The following is a 21,584-nucleotide window of genomic DNA, read 5'->3' on the forward strand; positions in this document are numbered from 1 at the left end:
ATCCCTTACTCCCATCCTTCTTCCTTCCCTCCAAGATTACCTCCCACTTCATGTGGCAAGTTATGTCATTGCTTCCACTAGAATTTGGGCTTCTTGAGGGAAATGGTCCTTTTTTTTTTTTGCTATTCTCTGTATTCCCAGAATTTAAGACAGTGTCCTCCAGAAAGTAGGTGCTTATGAAATGCTTGTTAACTTGACACAAAAAGAGCTCAATAGATATTTTTCCATTTTTATCCATCCATCTGGTCATTCTTTTTGGCTTTGTATCCTCAGTACCTAGTAGACAGAGGTTGCTTAATAAGCATGTGCTGAATTGAACCAGTTTTGTATTATTGGTTTTTTTTTAAATACATTGTCTTTGTCCACCTAGGTTGTAAACTGCCTGAGGAGAGGTATCATGTGTTTGTCTCATCCACTGAGCCTATGATAATATGCTGTACAAATTAAAGCACTTAATAAATTGCTGCTGATGATGATTAAATATCCTCACTAAAATGAAAAATAAAAACATATAAAATAAAGCAAATCCTACAAGAAGGTTTAAAAAACTCACAAGAATGTCAGAGAGTTCTTTTAAAAAAAAGGTAAGATAATGTAGATTAGTATTTTTTGTGGGTTTCTAACATTGTTTATAACCCAACAACATGAAAATGGTTGTAACCCAACACTACAAAAAGAACTGGGTTTTAGGGGTTTTTATACAAATAAAAATTAGTTGACCAGAGTAATGTTCATGGATCTGAATTATAAAGTTGTCACCTTGGCATATGAGAAATGGGATAGTCTTCCTAGCTGTGTGACCCTAGGCAAGTCACTTAGCCCTTACTTCCCTTCTGCCTTGGAATCAATACTTAGTATTAATTCTAAGGTGGGAGGGGGGGGTTGTTTTGTTTTTTTAAGAAAGAAATGGAATGGTCACCTATATTCTGAAGTCTGTGGGGAGGAAGAAAGGGCTGACTCCAGCCCTTGCCTCCTCCTTCTGGGATTCCATATTATATATAGCTTTCTCTTTGGTTCCTGACCTGCTGGGGAAGGCTATCTTGAGAATCTCTCTAAACCTGGTGGTGCTAGAAGCTGGTCAAAAGAAAGCCAGGACCTCGGTGAGAATGTTTACTTATCCCATAGAGTACACCTGCCCCTCCTGTAACACTTGGCTATGCTCAATGCTCCTTTGCCAGAGTTTGGACCTAACTGCTACCTTGGTGTTAGCTCAGAGGCTGCAGGAATCTTGCCTCAGTGAACAGAACTGGTTTCATGCCCTGTCATATTAATCATGAAACCAACCTTATTACAGTCAGGACTGATTTAATCTTTTATGTTACATAAGAAACTCTTGGCAGACAATAACCTAAAGAGGAAACCACTTGCATTACACATGACAGTACTGCCCCTTTTCTTTTAATATGGTTGGCTGCTTTGTTTCCCAAAAAATTCACTTCTCCCCTTTGTCCCCTAATTTCCCATAGTAACTGAGCTGTACAATTCCTTTCAGCCTCGTGGAAGGAGGAGCTATGCATCCTTGAAGTTGGATAGATTAAGTCTGGAGTCAAGTCCTATAGTGATTCAGATACCTGGAAATGATGAACCATTGTCACAATTCATAGACTGAATGCTAAAAGTTACTGGAGGTAAGACAGAAAGACCTAGGGAGAATAGGACCAATTCATCTGATCTATCTTGATTCCTTAAAACAACAGCAATTATTTAGGAAACTCTTCTTGGAAACGGCTGCAAAGAATAATTTTTGCTATGAATTTAATGTTCTTTATTTTTGCCACATTTTTGGTGGTAGTATGCAGATAAAGCAGTCCCTAGATACATTGAAGAACAAATTGTTACTAAAACCAGCACAGAATGACCATGGTAAAAGCCTCCCATCTCTTTCCCAGTCTCATCTCCTACAGAAAATGTTCAGTTCAAGTACAATTCAGACAAGCTTGAAACCACATTAGAATAAATCCTGAAAGCACTATTAGTTGGAAAATTAGATCACTATTTTTTGTTATTGTTGGAAACTAAGGAAATCGGGGTTAAGTCACTTGCCCATGGTCAAATAGCTAGTAAGTGTCTGAGGCCAGATTTGAATTCACAAAGAAAAGTCTTCCTGACTCTGGTCCCAGTGCTCTCCTCATTAAACCACCTAGCTGCCCTCCAAATTGCAGTCTAAGAATTTAAAGCTGAAATAGAGTCTGGTGATCATGTTGTCCTCTCATTTTACAGATGAAGCAAAAAAAAAACAACCCACTTTATTAATTTAATTTGTCAAAGATCAACTAATAACAAAGCCTGAATTTGAACTCAGATCTTCATTGCATATCAATTTTCTTTACATTTTCCCATACTATCTATTTCGCGACACCACAATATGTACCATTATTCATTATTCATATTTATAATTCTCATCACCACCTACAAAAACAGCAAAACTTGTAATTATTTAACCTGGTATTCAAGGCACTATTGCACAAACTGATCTACTTTTACATTCTCCAGTATGTCCCATTACTTCTCTAGGTGGACCCCCCTGCACCAACCAAAATCGCATTCATCTTTGTCCAAATATACTCTGTGCTTTACTCATGCCAGTCCCAAAGACCTCCATCCATGGTATCATCCCCAGTTGAAATACCCTGCCTCTCCCTCATCTTTCTCTACCCAATCCTACCTATGATTCATCTATGTAGTTAATGAAATAGGCTTTAGATAGTTATATTCCTAGGCTAGCTCACATTTACCATCATTTCCCTTAAGAGAATGAGCTCCAAACTCCTTACCCTCTTTTTCTACTTTCTGGTGAATTTGGAAGCAGGAGAGAGCAGATTGGCTTTAGAGCCAAAGTCCTTGGGCTAAAATAGTACCATCAGTTCTGTGTTTCATATGTCCATGTCTTGCTTCACCAACGATACTGTCAACTATTACAAAGTAAGCTGCTATTTCAGCAAAATTACAGTTTAAATAGGCTTTTGTGACTGGTCTGGGAACAGAGCCATCATTTATAACATTGTTTCTGGAGGTAATGAATACAATCCAAGTTCCGCTCTGGGAAGTTGGTGCACCAATGACATATCCCCCCTTCAGGACTATAAGCAAAGACTTTTTCTTATTCTCCATTCCTATAATCACAGCAGCAAGGGATTAAGTCACTCTAAAATATAAGTTAGTATATAATTCTCTTCTCTTTGCATTCTGACCACACATACCCATACACATGCATACACACATAATGTTATAGACTTTATCTGAAACCTTATTCTCCCTCAAATGACTAGAACTTTCTCTCTAATCTTTGCTGAGCCCAAGGAAACAATTATGAAAACAATACTGTGATAAGAATACCAGATAACTGTTATTCTTTTTAACACATCAGCTTCCTCCTAATATAGGTGTGTAAAGTAAAACAAAAAAGCATAAGAAATACTATCTTCTAGATTTGATGTATATCTTATTCATGCAGGAAGAGAATATAAGTCTTCAAAGTGTAAAATTCAATTTGTTTATTATTCCTGGATTTCTGTCAACATAGAGAAAGTATTTAAGTATTAGAAATCATTTTTCCATACTATTGAAACAATTTTAGGTCTTTAAAGGAACACCAGTATCTCTTAGAAACAAGTCTTAACTATAAAGCTTTTGGGATGATTCAGCTCAGTGATTTTAAAATATAGAGATGTATATATACATATATTTACATATGTATGTAAGTTTATATATACACACTCACATATCATATATAATAAACACATAGTATATATAAAAGTAGTTATTATATATAATTTCATATTATATATATGATCTCATCAAAACAAAAACTCATTAAAATCAAGGATATTTTTGGCTCAATGTAAAAAAGAACTATATAACAATCAGAGCTATCCAATAAAAAAAAAAAAACTTGACTGCTTTACTTTGCTTTGACTACTGTGCCTAATATTCAAGTATAGTCTAAATGGCAACTTGGGGGAAGCCTCTGCCTCTTGTTCTTCAAGTATTAAACTAGCATGTAGGCATGGAAGAAAATTCCCAAAAGTCTAAAATTATATTATGCAAGAAAAATTAAAAAATGAAACTTTTCAGTCATTCAAAAATCTATCAACACATGGCCTGTACAGACTTAAACTAATCCAAAATGTCATCCGTATTCTATTCATCATCCATAAGATCATGGATAGCAACATGATTTAGTGGTAGAAAGGACCTCAAAAATCATCCCATTGAATACTTTCATTTTATGAATGGGGAAACTGAGGTCCAAAGATTTAAGTAACTTGCCCATCATAGAAGGTGGCCAAGTTTGAATGTGAATCTATATCCTAATCCAATATTCTTTCCATTATATTATATATTTATAATATATTAAATAAAGTACCTTTACAGTTCAGTTTAAATGGATTCAGGGCTTGACCAATTTCCAAGCAACCAAAAGCTTTTATACACTAATAAAATGATATAAATACAATTAAGAGATTAAGCATAATAATATAAGCATTAAATAGTAATTATAAAAATTATTTGTTTAACAAGGTTGCTAATGCAAGAAAAGAGAAGTTGGGCACTTTATTCGAGCCCTAAGGTGCTAGGGAATCAGTGTGTCATTCCCCCTACCAAGCTTGCCATCTGGCTTTTGATCAGACAAGTCAACATGGCTCAGTAGGGTAGTTACTGTGTTGTGTCTATCCAATTGGGCATCAGTTACACTTCAGTGGATTATGGTTTTAATCAAAGAGTCTCACACCATTCCTCTACTCTACAAGTATTTTCTCTTTGCCAAGAGTGTGGGGTGAAGGTGCTATGACAGGTGGTGTTGGCCTGAACCTCAATTCCCAGATGGTAGGAAATACTAATGAAGACTGCCATTCATCAGTGTCCCAATGAGCCAGAAACCCAATCAGAAATTAGAGGAATGTGCATAAAAGAAGACTTAAGGGCAAGATTTTGATTGTCTTTTCATGCCAGAACATTATAAAGTTGGTATCAAGAAAAATGGGTGAAGATAGTTAAGTAGTCTGTCCATTGTTTTATCACTAGATGAACTAACAACTGTGTAAGTTTAAAAAAACATGTGCCAGTATGGTTTGACAGCAACCAGGAATAAATGAGCAATACTCAGTCATAGATCATAGGAAAATTAATCACTTTTGCTCCTACTATGTGAATACTATCATATCCCCAAAACTTTCTGAAAAGAACTTCCATTCTTAAGGATCTAGTTTCTAGACTCCCAACCAAATTTTCTTTTGAGTTCAGTAATTATTTAAAGCAAAAACATCTTTCACAACTGCAGAAAAAATTGTCATCTTTTTCTACATTAATTTAAGACTGTCAAATGAAAGTTAAGAATTATTGAAAACTAGTAACATTTAAGCAATACCAACTTTTGTTCTGGTATTATACATTCATGAAATGAGGATTCAGTCTGCCTATAAAATATGTAATGAGGTATTGTCACGAAGGGCCAAACCAGAAGCTCTCTAAGTATTTTGCCACCTGCTAACTTTCCACTTCTATGACCTAAGGCAACTAAAGGAGAGGAGGTGCATCTCCCTCAAAGACAGAATCTTAGGATCACTTTCCTTTCCTTTAGCTTCTGTATATATTGATCTCACAGGGCCTGTTCCACACAGAACATAGCTAACCAGCCATAGTACAACACTTCTTACAAGATGTAAAGATCTCAGGGCTTCCCCAACTGTAAAATGAAAAAGACTGACTAGATATCTAATGTGGCTTTCTAGTATGCTGATAATGCAAATTGCCTGTAAAGGGCTGGAGGTAATAGACTCATTCAGATTCTTAGCAATCTATTGCTCTAAAGTCCACTGCTAATTAAGTCAATCTACATCTTTAATTCTGCTCCCTGGGTTTCCTAGCCTGACTTGGGCAGACCCTCTGGGTCCACCTCTCAGCTCCAGTTCCAAATAGTCCTCAAAGCCATGTCATACCTCCATCTAATACCTTCCCACTTCTCAGGCAACCTTGAACAGGAATAATGCTTTCTCATCTATTCAACAGCTTTCAAGCCCTTTCAAAAGGCTGCTCTGTCAGTGCCTTGATTTAGTTTACATGATAGCATGCATTATCATCTCATTTCTTCCAAACAGCTTTTTCTTATAATGCTCCCCATCCTTATCTCTACCTCCTGGCCTCCCTGGCTTCCATCAATTCCCAGATAAAATCCTGGGGTCATGGAGAGTCGGACACCACTGAAAATGACTGAACCAACAACAGAGGAAGTCTTTCCCAGTCCCCTGTAAAATAAGCATGCTCTCAAAGCCAAAAGCTATTTGGAGGAGACAAGATTATGTCATAGCTGTCCATGGTATACTAAGATGAGCACTATCCAATATTGCTAGAATTATACTCTAAATTGGCATTTTTGTTTGTTTCTTTGCAGTAGTGCCAGTGGATTCTCATAGTTTCACTGTGAACAGAGGTAGTCATTGAAACACCTGACTGAAATCTAAGATTCAATCTATGAATATTGAACAAAATGAAACTGATAACCCCACAAATACAACATCTGATCTTCATTGGCATTTTAACCCAATCAGCTGGACTTACCAGCCACAGATGAACTTCAAGTGGAACATGATTGTGTGTGGGGAAAGGGGCTAGAGAATGAGACAGAGCACAGGAACACATACCAAAAGAAAATCTAATAAAAAGAGAATGAACAACAAGCTGTAGACAGTGGATTCTCAATGAAAATTTGTCGGTGTGGTGTAACAATAATCATTTCACAGAATGTTACAGATACAAAATCCTGAGAGATATCTCATCTAGTCCAACTTCTCTTCACAGATGAGGAAAATGAGAGATGAAATAGCTTGCCCAAAGTTCTATAATTTATTAGCAGGGTTAAACAGCATGTCTCCTGACTCACTCCAGTGTGCTTTATCCTATCTCATAATGACCCTATAAATTATTTATCTAAAATTTGGATACTATAATATACTCTTTGGATTACCAAAACCTATATTCTGAGAAAAAATAATTATCTTCGCGTGGTTTAACACAGCTTGTCTGAATCAACACTACAATAGCTTGACTGTTAACTTAATACTTATCCCAGTCGATTGTAGTTGCTGGGGAGTGGGGAGCTCAGAGATTTTGACAGAAATAAACCAGCTACTGATACTAAAAACAATCGGCCCTTTGGGGCACATTTTAAACTCACATAGAAGAACCCTGGTAGCTTAACTTGAGCATGAAGAAGAGAAGATGGCGTAAGGAAAGGTCAGAATAACAGTCAGCTAAGAGACCAGTGAATAATAAATCATTTAACTAATACTTCCTAAGCAACACTACGTTCCTAACTATTGCGGATAGATGTACAAAAAAATTTTAAACCATCTCTACTATTAAGGAACTTACAATCTAGTGGGGAAGAAAATAAGTGCAGGTTGCAGGTAACAATATAAATAGTACAAATATAAAATGAATAGTAATTAATTTGGGGGAACAGCTAAGTGACTCTGGATGGAGAGCCAGGTCTAGAGATGGGAGATCCTGGGTTCAAATATGACCTCAGATACTCCTAGCTGTGTGACTGTGGGCAAGTCACTTAACCTCCATTGCCTAGTCTTTACTGTTCTTCTGCTCAATATTGATTCTAAGATGGAAGGTAAGGAAGTATTCTGGAGGGGAGGGCATTAGCAGTTGGGAGAATTAGGGGTGGCTTCATGTAGAAGATGGTCTTTGAGCTGTATCTTGAAGATATCTGATATAGATGGCTCAGATATAGACAGAGACAGATTTACAGATATAGATATCATTTGCATAGTCAATAGTCAAACCCATAGGCTCTGATATCAAAGAGGAGACCCTGGTGAACAATATCAAAGGATTTAAATAAGTCAAGAAAGACAGTCATCTCCCTACTTAGCTCTCTCTGCTGAACACTACCTCACTGGACAAATATTGCTCTGTTGGAAACTGCTCTGCCAGATGCATAATTTCTAAAGGATGGTATTAGGAACAACTTTGATATATTTGCAAGGCTTTTCATAGGATCATAGATCTGGAGCTGAAAGCGACTTCAGAAGCTATCCATTTCATACCTTCATTTTACCTATAAAGATATTGAAGCTTATGGAAATAAATCTACTTGTCCAATGTCACATAGGTTTAGAAGTGGAATCTGAACCCAAATCCTCCAGTCAATGTTCTTTATGTTTATTTTTTAATTTAAGGGATTTTTTATTAACAAAAACTTATTCTTTCTCCCTCCTGTTTTCTCCCCTACATTTGGCAAAACTACATTCTTGCAATAAATATGCATAGCTTATAACTTCAGAAAATGTATATGGATAATTGTTATTACAAGTAATGGGAAAAATAAAGTCTTTGAAAAAGAAAAATAAATAAATATGTATAGCCAAACAAATCTCACATTGGCTACTTCCAAAAATATGTCTCGAATATATGCATCTTGATTCCATCATTTCCCTGTTAGGAAATGAAGAGCACAGAAAAAGAAAGCATTCTCTCTTTGTTCAATAGCCAAAGGTTAAAAAAAAATAGTTGTCAGAAAAGCAGCCACCTAGACTCTTGACTTTTTGTCCTTTAAGAATGATCTGTCCTCTAAGGAATAAGCTGTCCTCTTCCCTGAGATTTCTCAACTCAAGTTCCAAAGCCCCAAGCAATTTAGAGCAGTGAAAGCCTTTTGCCTCCCCAGCTCTGACTACTCTCAGAAAAGACTTTCTTTTTCTTTTGACAAAACGTCCATGCTCACCGAACACTATCAAATTCACAGGGAAGTTTTCTCGATTGTAACCAAGCAAGAGATAAGCATGCAACAACTATGAACCATGCTGGAATTTGGGGTCTTCTAGTTTTCCAACTCTAGTTCTTTTGGTTTTCCCATGTAGACAGAGAGAAAGGGAAATGGTAGAGAACTAAACTTAGTGGGACAAAGTCATTACGTCTTCTACCTGCCCAGCCACATTCCTTGACTTTACTATAGAGATAAAGCCAGCAAAAACTGAAAGGCTTTGAGCTCATACTGACATCATGTTTCCAAAGTATTTCATGTGTATATGCTTAATCTCCCCAGCTAGACTCTCAGTTCCTTCTGAGCACAGAATGTACCCTATAATTTTTTTTTAATCACAGAGCTCTTTGACATTGTGCTAGGCATATTTGAGAGGGAGGCAGGATGGGACTGTGATACCACTGGGTAGACTCCCAATGAAGAAATTTCCCATGCCAATGCCAAATAAAGCAACATAATCTTAGAGAGTGGCCCGTGGCATGTGACTGAGTCAAGATTTGAAGTTAGGTCAAGGATAGCCCTCCATCTACTATGTCATTCTGTTTCATATTCACAGATGCAGTATTCCAGATTAGGTGGCTAAATATCAAGTATGCCATATTTTACCACTTTGTTCTATTTTTTAAACTTTCCAGCTTTTAAAAGTTGGTCAGCTTGTAAATAAAAACTCAGTTAAGTTTTAACAAAAACTTAGCCCATCTTTCTTCAATCTGAGTATTAATTTTAGTGGGGTTTTTTTAATTTAAAATTAGTACCAGGGTACAGGAAGGTGGGAAAGTGAACAGAGAACCAGGTCTGGAGTTGGGAGAAACTGAGTTCAAATTTGACCTCAGATATTTCCTAGTTGTATGACCCTAGGGAAGTCACAATCCCAATTGCCTAACCTTTGTTCTTCTGTTTTAAGAGTTTACAAAGACAGAAAATAAGAGTAAAAAAAAAAAGACACTGACATTGGTCACTGAAAAACGAGAAGAAAGAACAGTTAGGTAGCTCAGTAGATAGAAAGGCAGGCCTGGAGATAGGAGATCCTGGATTTAAATTCCACCTCAGAAACTTTCTAGCTTTGTGACCCTGGGCAAGTCACTTAACCCCAATTGCCTAGCCTTTACCAATCTTCTGCCTTGAAACTGATATTCACTCTTAGAAGACAGAAGGTAAGGCTTTAAAAAAAATTAGTCCCCAGTTAACAAGTTGTTTTACTTTTTTAAAAAAATATAATATACACTATGATGAGCCACAATGAACTAGAAAAATTAGAAGTGCTAAGAGTAAATAATTTCTATTAAGTAACATTCTCTTAATTCTACAACTTTCATTGATCCATATGTAAATTATGGTCCTTTAAATGCAATTTAGACAAATCTTCTATCAGGCAAGATTTCACACAATTTTAGAACTCCAAATGAAAAAAACTTTATGATGGATGAGAAGGAACTAGAAGTGTGTAATTCATTAGTAGTGGGTGACAGCATAAGGTTTCAAAACAAAAATCTTGAAATACTGATGGTGAATTAAATAAAGCAAAACAAAGAAGGCTATCAGAAATGAAGTTTATTTCTTGAGGATATTAATGGGGCAATTAATTTTACTAAGGAAGTGTCATTTTCAAAGAAAACTGAGGAAATGGTCAGTCTTGCCTCTTAAAAAGTCTTTAAACTACATGTCTCCATTAGAAAAAAAAACACACAAAAAAGTTTAAATGGTTTGATTTGCAAGTATTTGTTTAATGTTAATGAAGTAGTTTCAAGAAACAGATTAGTGTGATAACAACTAAACCCAACTCTTATTCAACCAACCAAAGGATTAATGAGTGTGAGGTGGCACAGTAGTAGAGTGCCAGGCCTTCCTGCAGGAAGACTCACTTTCCCCAAGTTCAAATCTGCCTCCAACACTTACTAGCTCTGTGACCCTGGACAAGTCACTTAACCCTGTTTACCTCACCTTCCTTATCTGTAGAATGATCTGCAGAAGAAAATGGCAAAGTGTTCCAATAGCTTTGCTAAGAAAACCTCAAATCAAGTCACAAAGGGTTAGACACAACTGAAATGGCTGAATAACAAGAATAATATGCAAACATATGTCTAATATTAATAAAACAGGTCGAAGCAAAAGAATAGAATGATGAAAGCCAACCTAACTCCTACTCAACCAGCCAAAATATTAGGATTCACAAAAGAATTTTCTACACAAATTTAATCAATCTACCAAGACAATGTTATATATTCCATATGATCTCAATTTCTTAAATTTCATAAAACTGAAAAAATTATGTCATTAAAGAAGAACTTATGAAATCAATAGGTTCAACCTTAAATTCTGGATCTATAAAATGATCCATAGCCTAAGTCACAGAGCCACATATCAAGAGTCTCAATTTGAAATTCTATTTGATTTTTAAAAAATAACTAAACATTTCTGTGAACTTAAAAAAAATTAATGCAAATTTTCTGTTTACATGACAAAAAGTAAGGAAGAAATTCTGGTTAGTTCTTCATACTTGGCTCAAAAAATGCATATGGATATCGTCAGGAATACTGATTTAAAAATATGGTCATCTCCTTTTTGCAGTGTTTACAATGAGTATAATTTTAAAAAAGATAAATGAAGTTCATATAACAACATCTGCTACAGAATATTCAAGAAATTCTACAAAGTTGTTAATAACAATTTCCAACCAATTCAACATATGCTATGGTAGTTGGTAACTACAAAAAATGGCAGAGGGGGAAGGGATGAAAAAAATATGGTTCCGATTTCAGAAATGAAAAAGACTGGGGCTTATAGTCTATTTAGAAGCCCTATTATTGTGGAATATTAATACTCTCTTCCAGAAGATGCAGGATGTGGTTCAAATCAAATAACATCATGAAAAATGGAAAAAAAATGTACTTTAGTCATCAGAAAATGACTGATGCAGGAGTCATATGAAAAATAATGCCAGGGTTCAATTAAAGCAAGAGTCAGATTCAGCATGAAGACATAAGAAAGGCTGAACAACTGTGACAGAGGACACTACAATAGCAACCAGCTATTTATTTTTTTAAAAGGGAAAATGTACAATTAAAAAACAGAAAATAGAGAAATGATAGAACAAGATAAACACAAAAATGGAAACTGAAAATAAAATGAGAAATTGATCTAATGATGGGTTTATGTGTCACCAGACCTTTAAAGAGATTTTTTTTTAAAACCTTTACCTTCCATCTTAGAATTAACACTAAGTACTGGTTCCCAGGCATAAGAGTAGTAAGGGCTAGGCAATGAAAGTTAAGTGACTTTCCCAGAGTCACACAGTTAGGAAGTGTCTGAGGTCACATTTGAATCTAGGACCTTCCATCTCCAGGCCTGGTTCTCTATCCACCCAGTTACCTAGTTGCTTCCCTTAAAGAGATTTCTGATGAATTGAATATTCAGGGAAAATTCTAAAGATCTAGAGCTGGAAGGGTCTAAAAGACCTTTCAGTAGCCATCTAGTCCAACAATTCTCTCCTTTAAGCAACGAGGAACTAAAGCTCAAACAGACTAATTCAATTCAAAATGGTTTCAATTTTAACTTTTTTTTTAAATCCAAGTTTAACTGACCTGGACAGAAGAAAGATAGAAAAAGAGCTAGCAGGCATCTCAATATCAAAAGACTCAGTGGGAGACCCTGACTAAAAGAAGAGATATACTCTCCAAGAACTAAGAGAAAAAGTCTGAACATAGCTATGGACTTGACATATCCTAACTTACAATATAAAGCAGACTATGGTCTGAGAATCATTTCCATAGAATCCATAAGGGACAAGTATTCAACTTTGTAAAAAAGCAGAAGCTTCAAATATGGCAAGAATACTGGATATCAAGGAGAGAGAGGAAAATATGTGACATTATCTGCTGACATTCCAGAGTGAGACTTTGATGATCCAGTGTTCAAAAGTTGATACTTCAAGAGGAAATATGAATATGCTTGAAGAGTCAGGGTGGGGTGCCATGAAGCCTTACTGAGGTCAGTGATGTCAGTAAATAGAACTCAAAATATTTATGGAGGCATTGAGAAAAACAGGGCAGGTCTTAGTGGGGAAAGAGTTACCAGTAAAAGAGGCACGAGGCAAAATGGCACAAAACTGTGATGTGTAGGAGCAAACTCCAGCCTACTTTCTCATAGGAACCCCAACCAGAGTTTGTGCTAAATCATGGGACCTCCATAGGTCACTGTGATGGATTCCCTACCACAAGGCATTAGCTTACCTTTCTGTTTCCTTTCCTGGTAAATAAAATTGATCTATGTTTTTAAAGTCAAAATACAAATAAGGAAAACTAAAAGCTAGTCTCAGTATAACAAATACCTAAGTACCCAGGTTCCACCTAAGTGGAGCTAAGTTTACAAGTGCCAAACACATGAAAGGAACCTCTGGCACTGGGGTTATATTGATAAACTAGAGGATAAAAGAAGCAAATCTGTAAAATGAGAGGATTGAACTAGGTGGCCCTGAAGTTCCTTCCAGCTCCAGATCTATGATCCAACAAAGTGAATTAAAACAGAGTTCGTTTGTTTAAAAAACCAATAACATTGAAAAACAGTTAAATTAATCAGTAGAAGAGTGAGGGAAATAAAATTACCAAAATCCAAATGAGGAACAATATAATGAACACAAAAGAAAAAAAAATAAAAGGAAAATTCTCAGCTCTCTGTCTGAAAGAACTAAGAATATTTTTTAAGTGAATGTCAGAAGGGGAAATTAAACAGAGCATCTGAGTTTCAAGATGAAAAGAACCAGATCAATTCACAAACAAATATCAACTATTAAAAGAACAAATTATCTTTAAACTAACTGAGTTAATTTGAAAAACAGAGAAAGAAGCTATTTGTTAGCTAATAGCAGACACAAGAAAAATATCAATTTGATCTACAAAACCGGTAAAGAAAAAAAGTGAAAGAATATGCATAATATTCTTTCTCTAATAATAAAACTTTTCTTTGGTTGTTGGATCCATGAATTTTTGATGAAAAAATACCATTTCTAAAAAGCAGAATGCCAAAGACCTGGTCATTTAAAATCTTAGGGAGTTGTCTGGAAACAGACAGATTAAGTGATTTGTCTAGGGTCACACAAAAACAGAATCCTGGAGGGGGCACATGAATTCAGATCTCCTAAATCCTGAGGCCAGCTCTCTACTAAAAAACATTAACTTTTGATTGAATCAATTTCAATATATTCAAAAATTTTTTAATGTGCCACACACAATAAAACAAGATATCCTCCAAGGCATTATCCTGGTCCCCTTAACTCTTCTTTCTATTCTCTCTACTCTCTTTCTTGATATCTTGACTTCCATAAATTCACTGATGATCTTCAGACAGATGACTCCCAATCTATATATCTAGTTCACATTTCGCATGTGAACACTATAGACATGTCAAACTCAACATATCCAAAGCAGAATTCATGATCTTTACATGATACTTGCCCCTGCTCCAGATTTCCCTGTTTTTGTTATTGGCACCACTAACTATCCTTCTTAGTCCCCCAGGACTTTCTTCAGTCACATTCAAATGTTCATTCTCTCATCATCCCTCTTTATCGAGTCATTCAATCTTGTCAATTTACCTTCAAAATGTTTCTCAGCTCTGTTCCCTTTTATCTTCTCACTCAATCACCACCAGGAATTTAACTCAATTTCACAGGTCTAGAGTGTACACACTAAACTTTTTTCTCCCTTGTAGAAAAAACTGGGACATTTGCCCTTCTCTAGTCCCATTGTACTTCTCCTATTTCTTCCAATTTTTCAAAGATCATCAAGTAGTTTGTTACATCTACCAGCTCTTTCAGGACTAAAAATCCAACGCCAGTGATTTAAAAGGAAAAAGCCTATATCCCTTTTGTTCTGTCCTATCCAGTACAAGAATCCACCTTCTTGCCTAAAGTCAGATGCAAAATGAGATCTTTTTTTCTTTTTTTACTTTTTCTCCTTAGTTCTTTAGCATCCCATCCAGCTTAAGCTGCTGTCTTATTTTGGATTTTCTTCCTCAATCCTCCCCACTCCCAATAACATTTTTTTTAAATGAAGAAAAAAACTTATGTTGTTCTTATCTATTACCAACTTTGGTTCATTCTTAGCCTTCATAGTTTTGCCATTTTTTTACTTTATATTCCTCTTTAAAATGTCTTTATTTTCATCTTTAGTACATGTTTCTTAAACCTAAATTGATCAATAAATTTCTTATATATCCACATTGGTCTCCCAAAGTGGACCTGTGTTCCCATCAATGGGGGTCTCTTCAAGAAAGGTTGGAGATCCTGTGTCAGGCAGTGTATCAGTGATTTCCAGATAAGTTTTAGAGTAGATGGTTGTTAAGAGTCCCTTCTAACTCTGAGATCCCATGATTCTGTATACATTATTTCTACAATATATGCCACTTGTATTTAGTCCTTAATTTCCACATGTTTAGATAATGGGACTACATCACTTTTTATCTCCCCAGCTCTACTGTACACTGCTTAAGTACAGGAACAGGACCATAAGTAGTATTTTGTTCTTCATAATGCCTAGCATAATTCTAAACACAGGAATTTCAGACATTGAACTTTTTACTATTCTTACTCTACAGAAGACTGTCTATTGACAAGTCAGAGTAACAGAAAATTTTACCACTGGACAGAACCTTAAAGATGGCCATGTTCAAACACACCATTAATTACTCTCACAAACACACACTTTGAAAACATGTAGATCCTTCTGGTCCTACTACAGCATTAAATTCATAAAGTATTTTGCAAAAGAAGTATGCAATATCCAAATTCTAGTTGGATATCATTAAAATAAAATCCAATACCTATCTTGTTTTGATTTTACCAAAATCACTTTCAGATGGTAATTATGTTATCTTACTGTTTCAATCCTCCCTTGTAGAAGTTGAATCAGGATCCATGTAGTAGCTTAAGGAAAATGCATAGACTACAGACTGGTTGCTAAAGGAACATGCCTGACACATTTAGATATAGCAACATTTAATTGAATAATTTATAAAATAAAATACCTACTATGTACTAGACATCATACTTTCACTGGGGACATAAACACAAAGAATGTAACAATTCATATTCTCAAGGAGTTTACAATCTAAAAAAGACTACAAGTACATATAAGTTAAAAAATTAAGTGTAAAGAAAATAAGTACAAATTAATAAAAGGTTATTGGGGGAGCACCAGTAGTTGAGTCAATCAGGAAAGGCTTTAGGTATGTGATGCTTGAGCTATGTCTTAAAGAAGGACATGGTGATAAGGTAGAGGTGAGAAGGAAGTATATTCTAGTCATGGGGGGACAGTTAAGTATCAGTTCAAGGGCATAGTGATGGGAGATGAATTGCTGGGTGAGGAATAGAGAGAAGGTTGAGTTGAAGGGGGAGTAATATGCAACATGGCTAGAAAGATAGGCTGGGAACACACTGTGACAAGCTCTAAAAGGCAGCTTGAGGAGTTATTATTTTATCCTGAAGTCAACAGAGGGTTCCTAGAACTTACTGAGTAAGGAAATAAAATTGTTTCATCTGTGATTAAGGAAAAGCATTCTGGCTGCAATGTGGAGGTAGGACTGAAGTGAGAAGACAGTTGAGAGTTGAGCAATAAATTAATTAAGAGGCTGTGTTAATAATCTAGACAAAAGGTGATAAGGATATAACTAAGGTATCAGTTGTGAGTATAAAGATAAGGGGTTAGAAGCAAGAGAAGTGGTAGAAGTAGAAATGGTAAGATTTGGCAACTAATTAGATAGATGGAGTGGAGAGAATTTGAGGATGACATCAAGGTTACAAGTATAGAAGACTGGAAAATTGGTAGTACCTTTAAGAGAAACCAAGTTTATAAAACAGATGAATTTGGAAGAAAATATAATAATTCTATGCTGTCTGAAATATCATTATGCCTTTCTGAAAGGGTTGGATAACAGAAACAACTTGTGTTGTGGTGAGAGCAATGAAGACTAGCAGGGCAAGAATGGTGTACAGTATACAAAAGGGGTCACCCTCATGATGTCATCAGTCCTCTTCAAAAATGAATGATGAGAAATGAAAATCAAAACAACTGTGAGGTACCACCTCACACCTAGCAGATTGGCTAACATGACAGCAAAGGAAAGTAATGAATGCTGAAGGGGATGTGGCAAAGTTGGGACATTAATGCATTGCTGGTGGAGTTGTGAATTGATCCAACCATTCTGGAGGGCAATTTGGAACTATGTCCAAAAGGCACTAAAAAGCTGTCTGCCCTTTGATCCAGCCATAACACTACTGAGTTTGTACCCCAAAGAGAGAATAAGGAAAAAAACATGTACAAGAATATTTATAGCTACGCTCTTTGTGGTGGCAAAAAAATTGGAAAATGAGGGAATGCCCTTTGATTGGGGAATGGCTGAACAAATTGTGCTGTCTGATGGTGATGGAATACTATTGTGCTAAAAGGAATAACGAACTGGAGGAATTCCATGTGAACTGGAATGGCCTCCAGGAATTGATGCAGAGTGAAAGGAGCAGAACCAGGATAACAATGTACACAGAGACAGATACACTGTGGTACAATCGAATGTAATGGACTTCTCTACTAGCAGCAATGCAATGATCCAGGACATTTCTGAGGGATCTATGAGAAAGAACAGTATCCACATTCAGAGGAAGAACTGTTGGAGTAAAAACAACAAAAGAAAAACAATTGCTTGATCACATCGTTCAATGGGGATATGATTGGGGATGTAGACTCTAAATGACCATCCTAGTGCAAATATCAATATGGAAATAGGTCTTGATCAATGACACATGTAAATCCCAGTAGATTTGCATATTGGCTATGGGAGGGAGGTGGGGGGAGGGAAGGGAAAGAACATGAATCATGTAACTATGGAAAAATATTCTAAATTAATCAATTAAATAAAATTTCCATAAACAAATAAATAAGAAAAAAGGGGGGGGGAATGAATGATGAATAAGAGCAAAGGCATTCTACATGACAACAAATAGTTGTAGGGCTTGTTTCCAACATGATGACATCTATACTTAATTCATTATTGCTCAAAATTCATCCCACTCCTCTGCCTCTAGCTGTTATACATGCTTCTTATCTTACCACTTTTCCACAGGGTATTTCATAGCCTGAGAACCAGACATCCACAGCACCATCTTTGGAAGGGCACAATTAGGCGGTCCAGAGAAACAGGGGGTCCTGATTTCAAATGTGGCCTCAGACATTTCCTAGCTCTGTGACCCTTGGCAAATCACTTAACTTCAGTTGTCTAGCCCTTATTATTCTTCTGCCTTGGAACTGATACTTAGTATGGATTTTAGGACAGAAGGTAAGGTTTTAAAAAAAATTTTAATACACTTTAAAAAACTACTTAACACATTCATAGTTTCATGTAAAATATTGTTTTCTCCTCTTTGTTTATTAACACGTCCATGTTCATTGATATCTGTTGAGTTTATAATTTTTAAAAAATGTTTATGACAGCATTAGCTGATGCCCCTAAAGAATTATGACCCAACCTGGGAAAATATGGCACAACATTGGCCTAACAATGGAGAGGTCACATTGGGCATAAGCTAGATGGTATTATTGCTACAACCAACAAAGTAATCATTCAATCAATAAGTATTAAACGTGCATAAAATGAGGGGGGAAAATTAAGTGATGATCCCAAGCCAACCTATATAATTTATTATTACAAAATGTCTGCAATCATAGTTACCAAAAGGGCTAACTCCCTTGCTACATATAGCCAAGGCAGATGGTTCTCAAATAGATAGTTATGAATCTTTCATTCATACCAGCTAACTAGACACACATGAGCCAGACACACTATAAGGTTAACTCCAGGAGTGTGTAATGTGAGAGGCACATTTGAAAGTGCCTGGTTTCACTAATCACAAGGAGGAGTTAACTGAAGGGTTCTTAACTGTTTTTGTGTCACAGCTCCCTTTAATACTTTTTAAATAACTGAAGGAAATGCTAACTTTCAGTTAGAGATTGGTGAAAACAAAGATATATATTTTTCTCATCTGAATTTACAGACTCCTTGAAATCTATCCACAGATCCCTCAATGGGAAAGTATTATAAAACTGATTATTTACGTGGAGCTATTTTCAAATATTTATACAATCAGACCACCAATTTGTTAAAAACCAAAATCAATACCAAAGAATAGAAATAATAGAGAAGGTAGAAAGATAGCAAGTTGTTCCACTGACCAAAATGCGATATAAAACCTAGCTGTTTTTTTCAAAACCACTGACAAATATCCATAATAAAGGTAGGAATGGAGGCCATTAAGAAAGAAGACAGTGTCCTGTCCTCCTTAGCTTTGTTCTGATTAAAACTCACTTGCATAGGAAGGAAAGTTGAAGAGAAGAGAGGAAGAAAGACTTAAGTATAAACATGATATGGATGATTAATTGTAAATAGTGTTTGAGGGAAGGCACTAAAATTATAGAAGGCTAGGAAAAATATCTAAGGATGCAAAGACATACAGAGAAAATTTAAGAATTAAATTGGTAGCGAGAAAATAAATAGACAAAGGTGCAAAAGAAAATGCTGATTTTTCATAACAAAAATTTCCCATCCAGGAGAGGTTCAAAACACCCTATTGGTGCTCTAACACCTAAGTCCCAGGGGTGCTGCATGAAGAAGTGGAATTGACACTGAAGAAAATAATGGTAATAAGGAAGAGCAAATAAAATAGAAAAATACAGATATAGTCGATGCAGCAGGTGACAGTTGTAGGGCATTGAGCAACTGACATTTGAGATGTCTAAATTAGGGGGAAAATATCAAAAGACTGGAAAATACCTCTAACATTATTACCCTCCAGGATGAGAGAAAACATTAATGGCAATTGGCCAGATACATCACTAGTTCTTAATAGAGTGACTGGCATATAAGTACTTAATAAATTCTCATTGGTTGCCTGCTGCTACTTTTTTGCAACTATAAAAAAATTTCATGAGAATAATCTAGATCCTCAACAAGAGAGAAAAAGAAAATCTGGAGTCTTTGGCCAATGATATTCAACAGTAAACAAAATCTTTATGATCATGAAATAAATCTGAAAAATAGAAAACATATCTAAAAGCCCATTTGATGGTTGTAAGAAGGCATTTGATTTGACAGAACAAAACACAGATATAAAGGTTCTCCAAATGATCAACTTTGAAAGACTTAGCTACTCTCAGCAATACAAGGATCCAAGATAATTCTGAAGGACTTATAACAAAGAATATTATCTATTTACAGAGAAAGAAATATTAGTGTCAGAATTTAGATCAAAGCTTATGATTTTTCACTTTAGTTTATTTGTATTTTTTTAATATCAGTATTATTTTACAAAACTGAACAAAATGGAAATGTTTTGCATGATAATACATGGCCAACCCAGATAAAATTGCATACCAGTTTTGGGAAGGGAGAGGGAAGGGAAGGAGGGAAACAATTTGGATCATATAACTTCAGAAAACTTATGTGGAAAATTATTATTACATGTAATTAGTAAAATAAAATAAGTATATTAAAGACTTTCCAACAAGGTATCTCCCTTGCTGTGTCCAAAACATATACAATGCCATGAAAAAGCAATAGGTAACTTTTTTCAATAACTCTGATTAGTAATATAAATTTGAGTATAAAATATGGTGATATATGTTCACTGAGTGTTTGCCTCTATCACGGATGAGATCTAGAATTCTCATTAAAAAAAAAAAGGGATTCTCCAAAGGATAGGACTTTCAAAAGCTCCTTTCTGTAGACTGCATCTTGATTGTATTCAACGGATCACTTAGGTGACTCCTAAATAAAATATATAATTATTCAACGAAGTTTGGTCTAACTATCCAGGCAAGAAAAACCAAATGAAGGATGTCTATTGTAGAGATTCCCATCACGAACATTAAAAAAAGGACAAAGGACAATTTCCATCGGAAGAGTTTGACTAATTTAATTTGCTCTGCAAACTTTAAGAGTTCTCTAAATTCCTTGTAAACTTCTTTTGCAACCTCTCAGTTTCTTAGAAGTGAAATACACCCAGCTCCCATCACCTGTAGAAGAAATAGCACAAACTCAAGACTTTCTTACTACCTAGAAGGGGTCCCAAATTTCATTACTTTCATTCTTATTCTCCTTCTTCTAGCTATCTGATTACTCCTTAGGCTCTTTTGTTAGATTTTTATCTGTCACCCCCATGGTTTGTCCCCCTCAAGACTCTATAACTGGCCTTCTTCTTTTCTCCTTTTATATTTAAATTGTTGATCTCATCAGCTCTCAAGGATTCCATTATCATCTTTAAGAAGATGATTACCAGATCTATTTATCCAGGCCTAAACTCTTCACATGCTCTCCAGCCTCATATATCCAACTGCCTATTAGACATATGAAATGATGTCCTGTAGAAATCTTAAACTTAACATGAACAGATTCATTATCTTTTCCCCAACTCTTTCCCTCTTCTTAATTTCCATATTACTATTGAAGGATCAACCATCTTCTGTATCCAGGTATCATTCTCAATCTCTCACTCTCTCTCTCATCTCCCAGAAACTTGACAGGCAAGCACTCTCTGACCTAGTGATTTCTTTATCTTACATGTTAGCCTCTAGTTCCATGTCAGTAAGGGCTTTCTCTCTGATTCATCCAAAGAACTTTCCAAATAACACCAAAGGGTCCTTGCTACAGGGTACCATGATGCTGGTACATGTATATGTCCATTCCCCATATCTGTATTGCTCTGCCCTCGTTCTAATCACAATATAAACTATAATGCCATTTTGTATCTATCAAAATCATAGATTCCTTGAAA

General features: G+C 35.7%; 1 protein-coding gene across 7 annotated transcripts in view; it reads right to left on the bottom strand.

The window, feature by feature from the left end:
- The window catches only part of EPS8 (epidermal growth factor receptor pathway substrate 8), a 262,450-nt gene that overhangs the window by 218,923 nt on the left and 21,943 nt on the right, over positions 1-21,584 (bottom strand). The window contains exon 1 of one of the 7 annotated variants that reach the window (XM_016425897.2): positions 2,775-3,528. The exons of the other annotated variants lie outside the window; for them this stretch is intronic. The gene's annotated coding sequence lies outside the window, so the exon portion shown is untranslated. Of the gene's footprint in view, positions 1-2,774; positions 3,529-21,584 lie in introns of those variants that run through there. 7 annotated transcript variants of the gene reach the window in all.

The sequence above is a fragment of the Monodelphis domestica genome, chromosome 5 (genome assembly GCF_027887165.1).
Source record: "Monodelphis domestica isolate mMonDom1 chromosome 5, mMonDom1.pri, whole genome shotgun sequence".
In the NCBI taxonomy this organism is placed as follows: Eukaryota; Metazoa; Chordata; class Mammalia; order Didelphimorphia; family Didelphidae; genus Monodelphis; species Monodelphis domestica.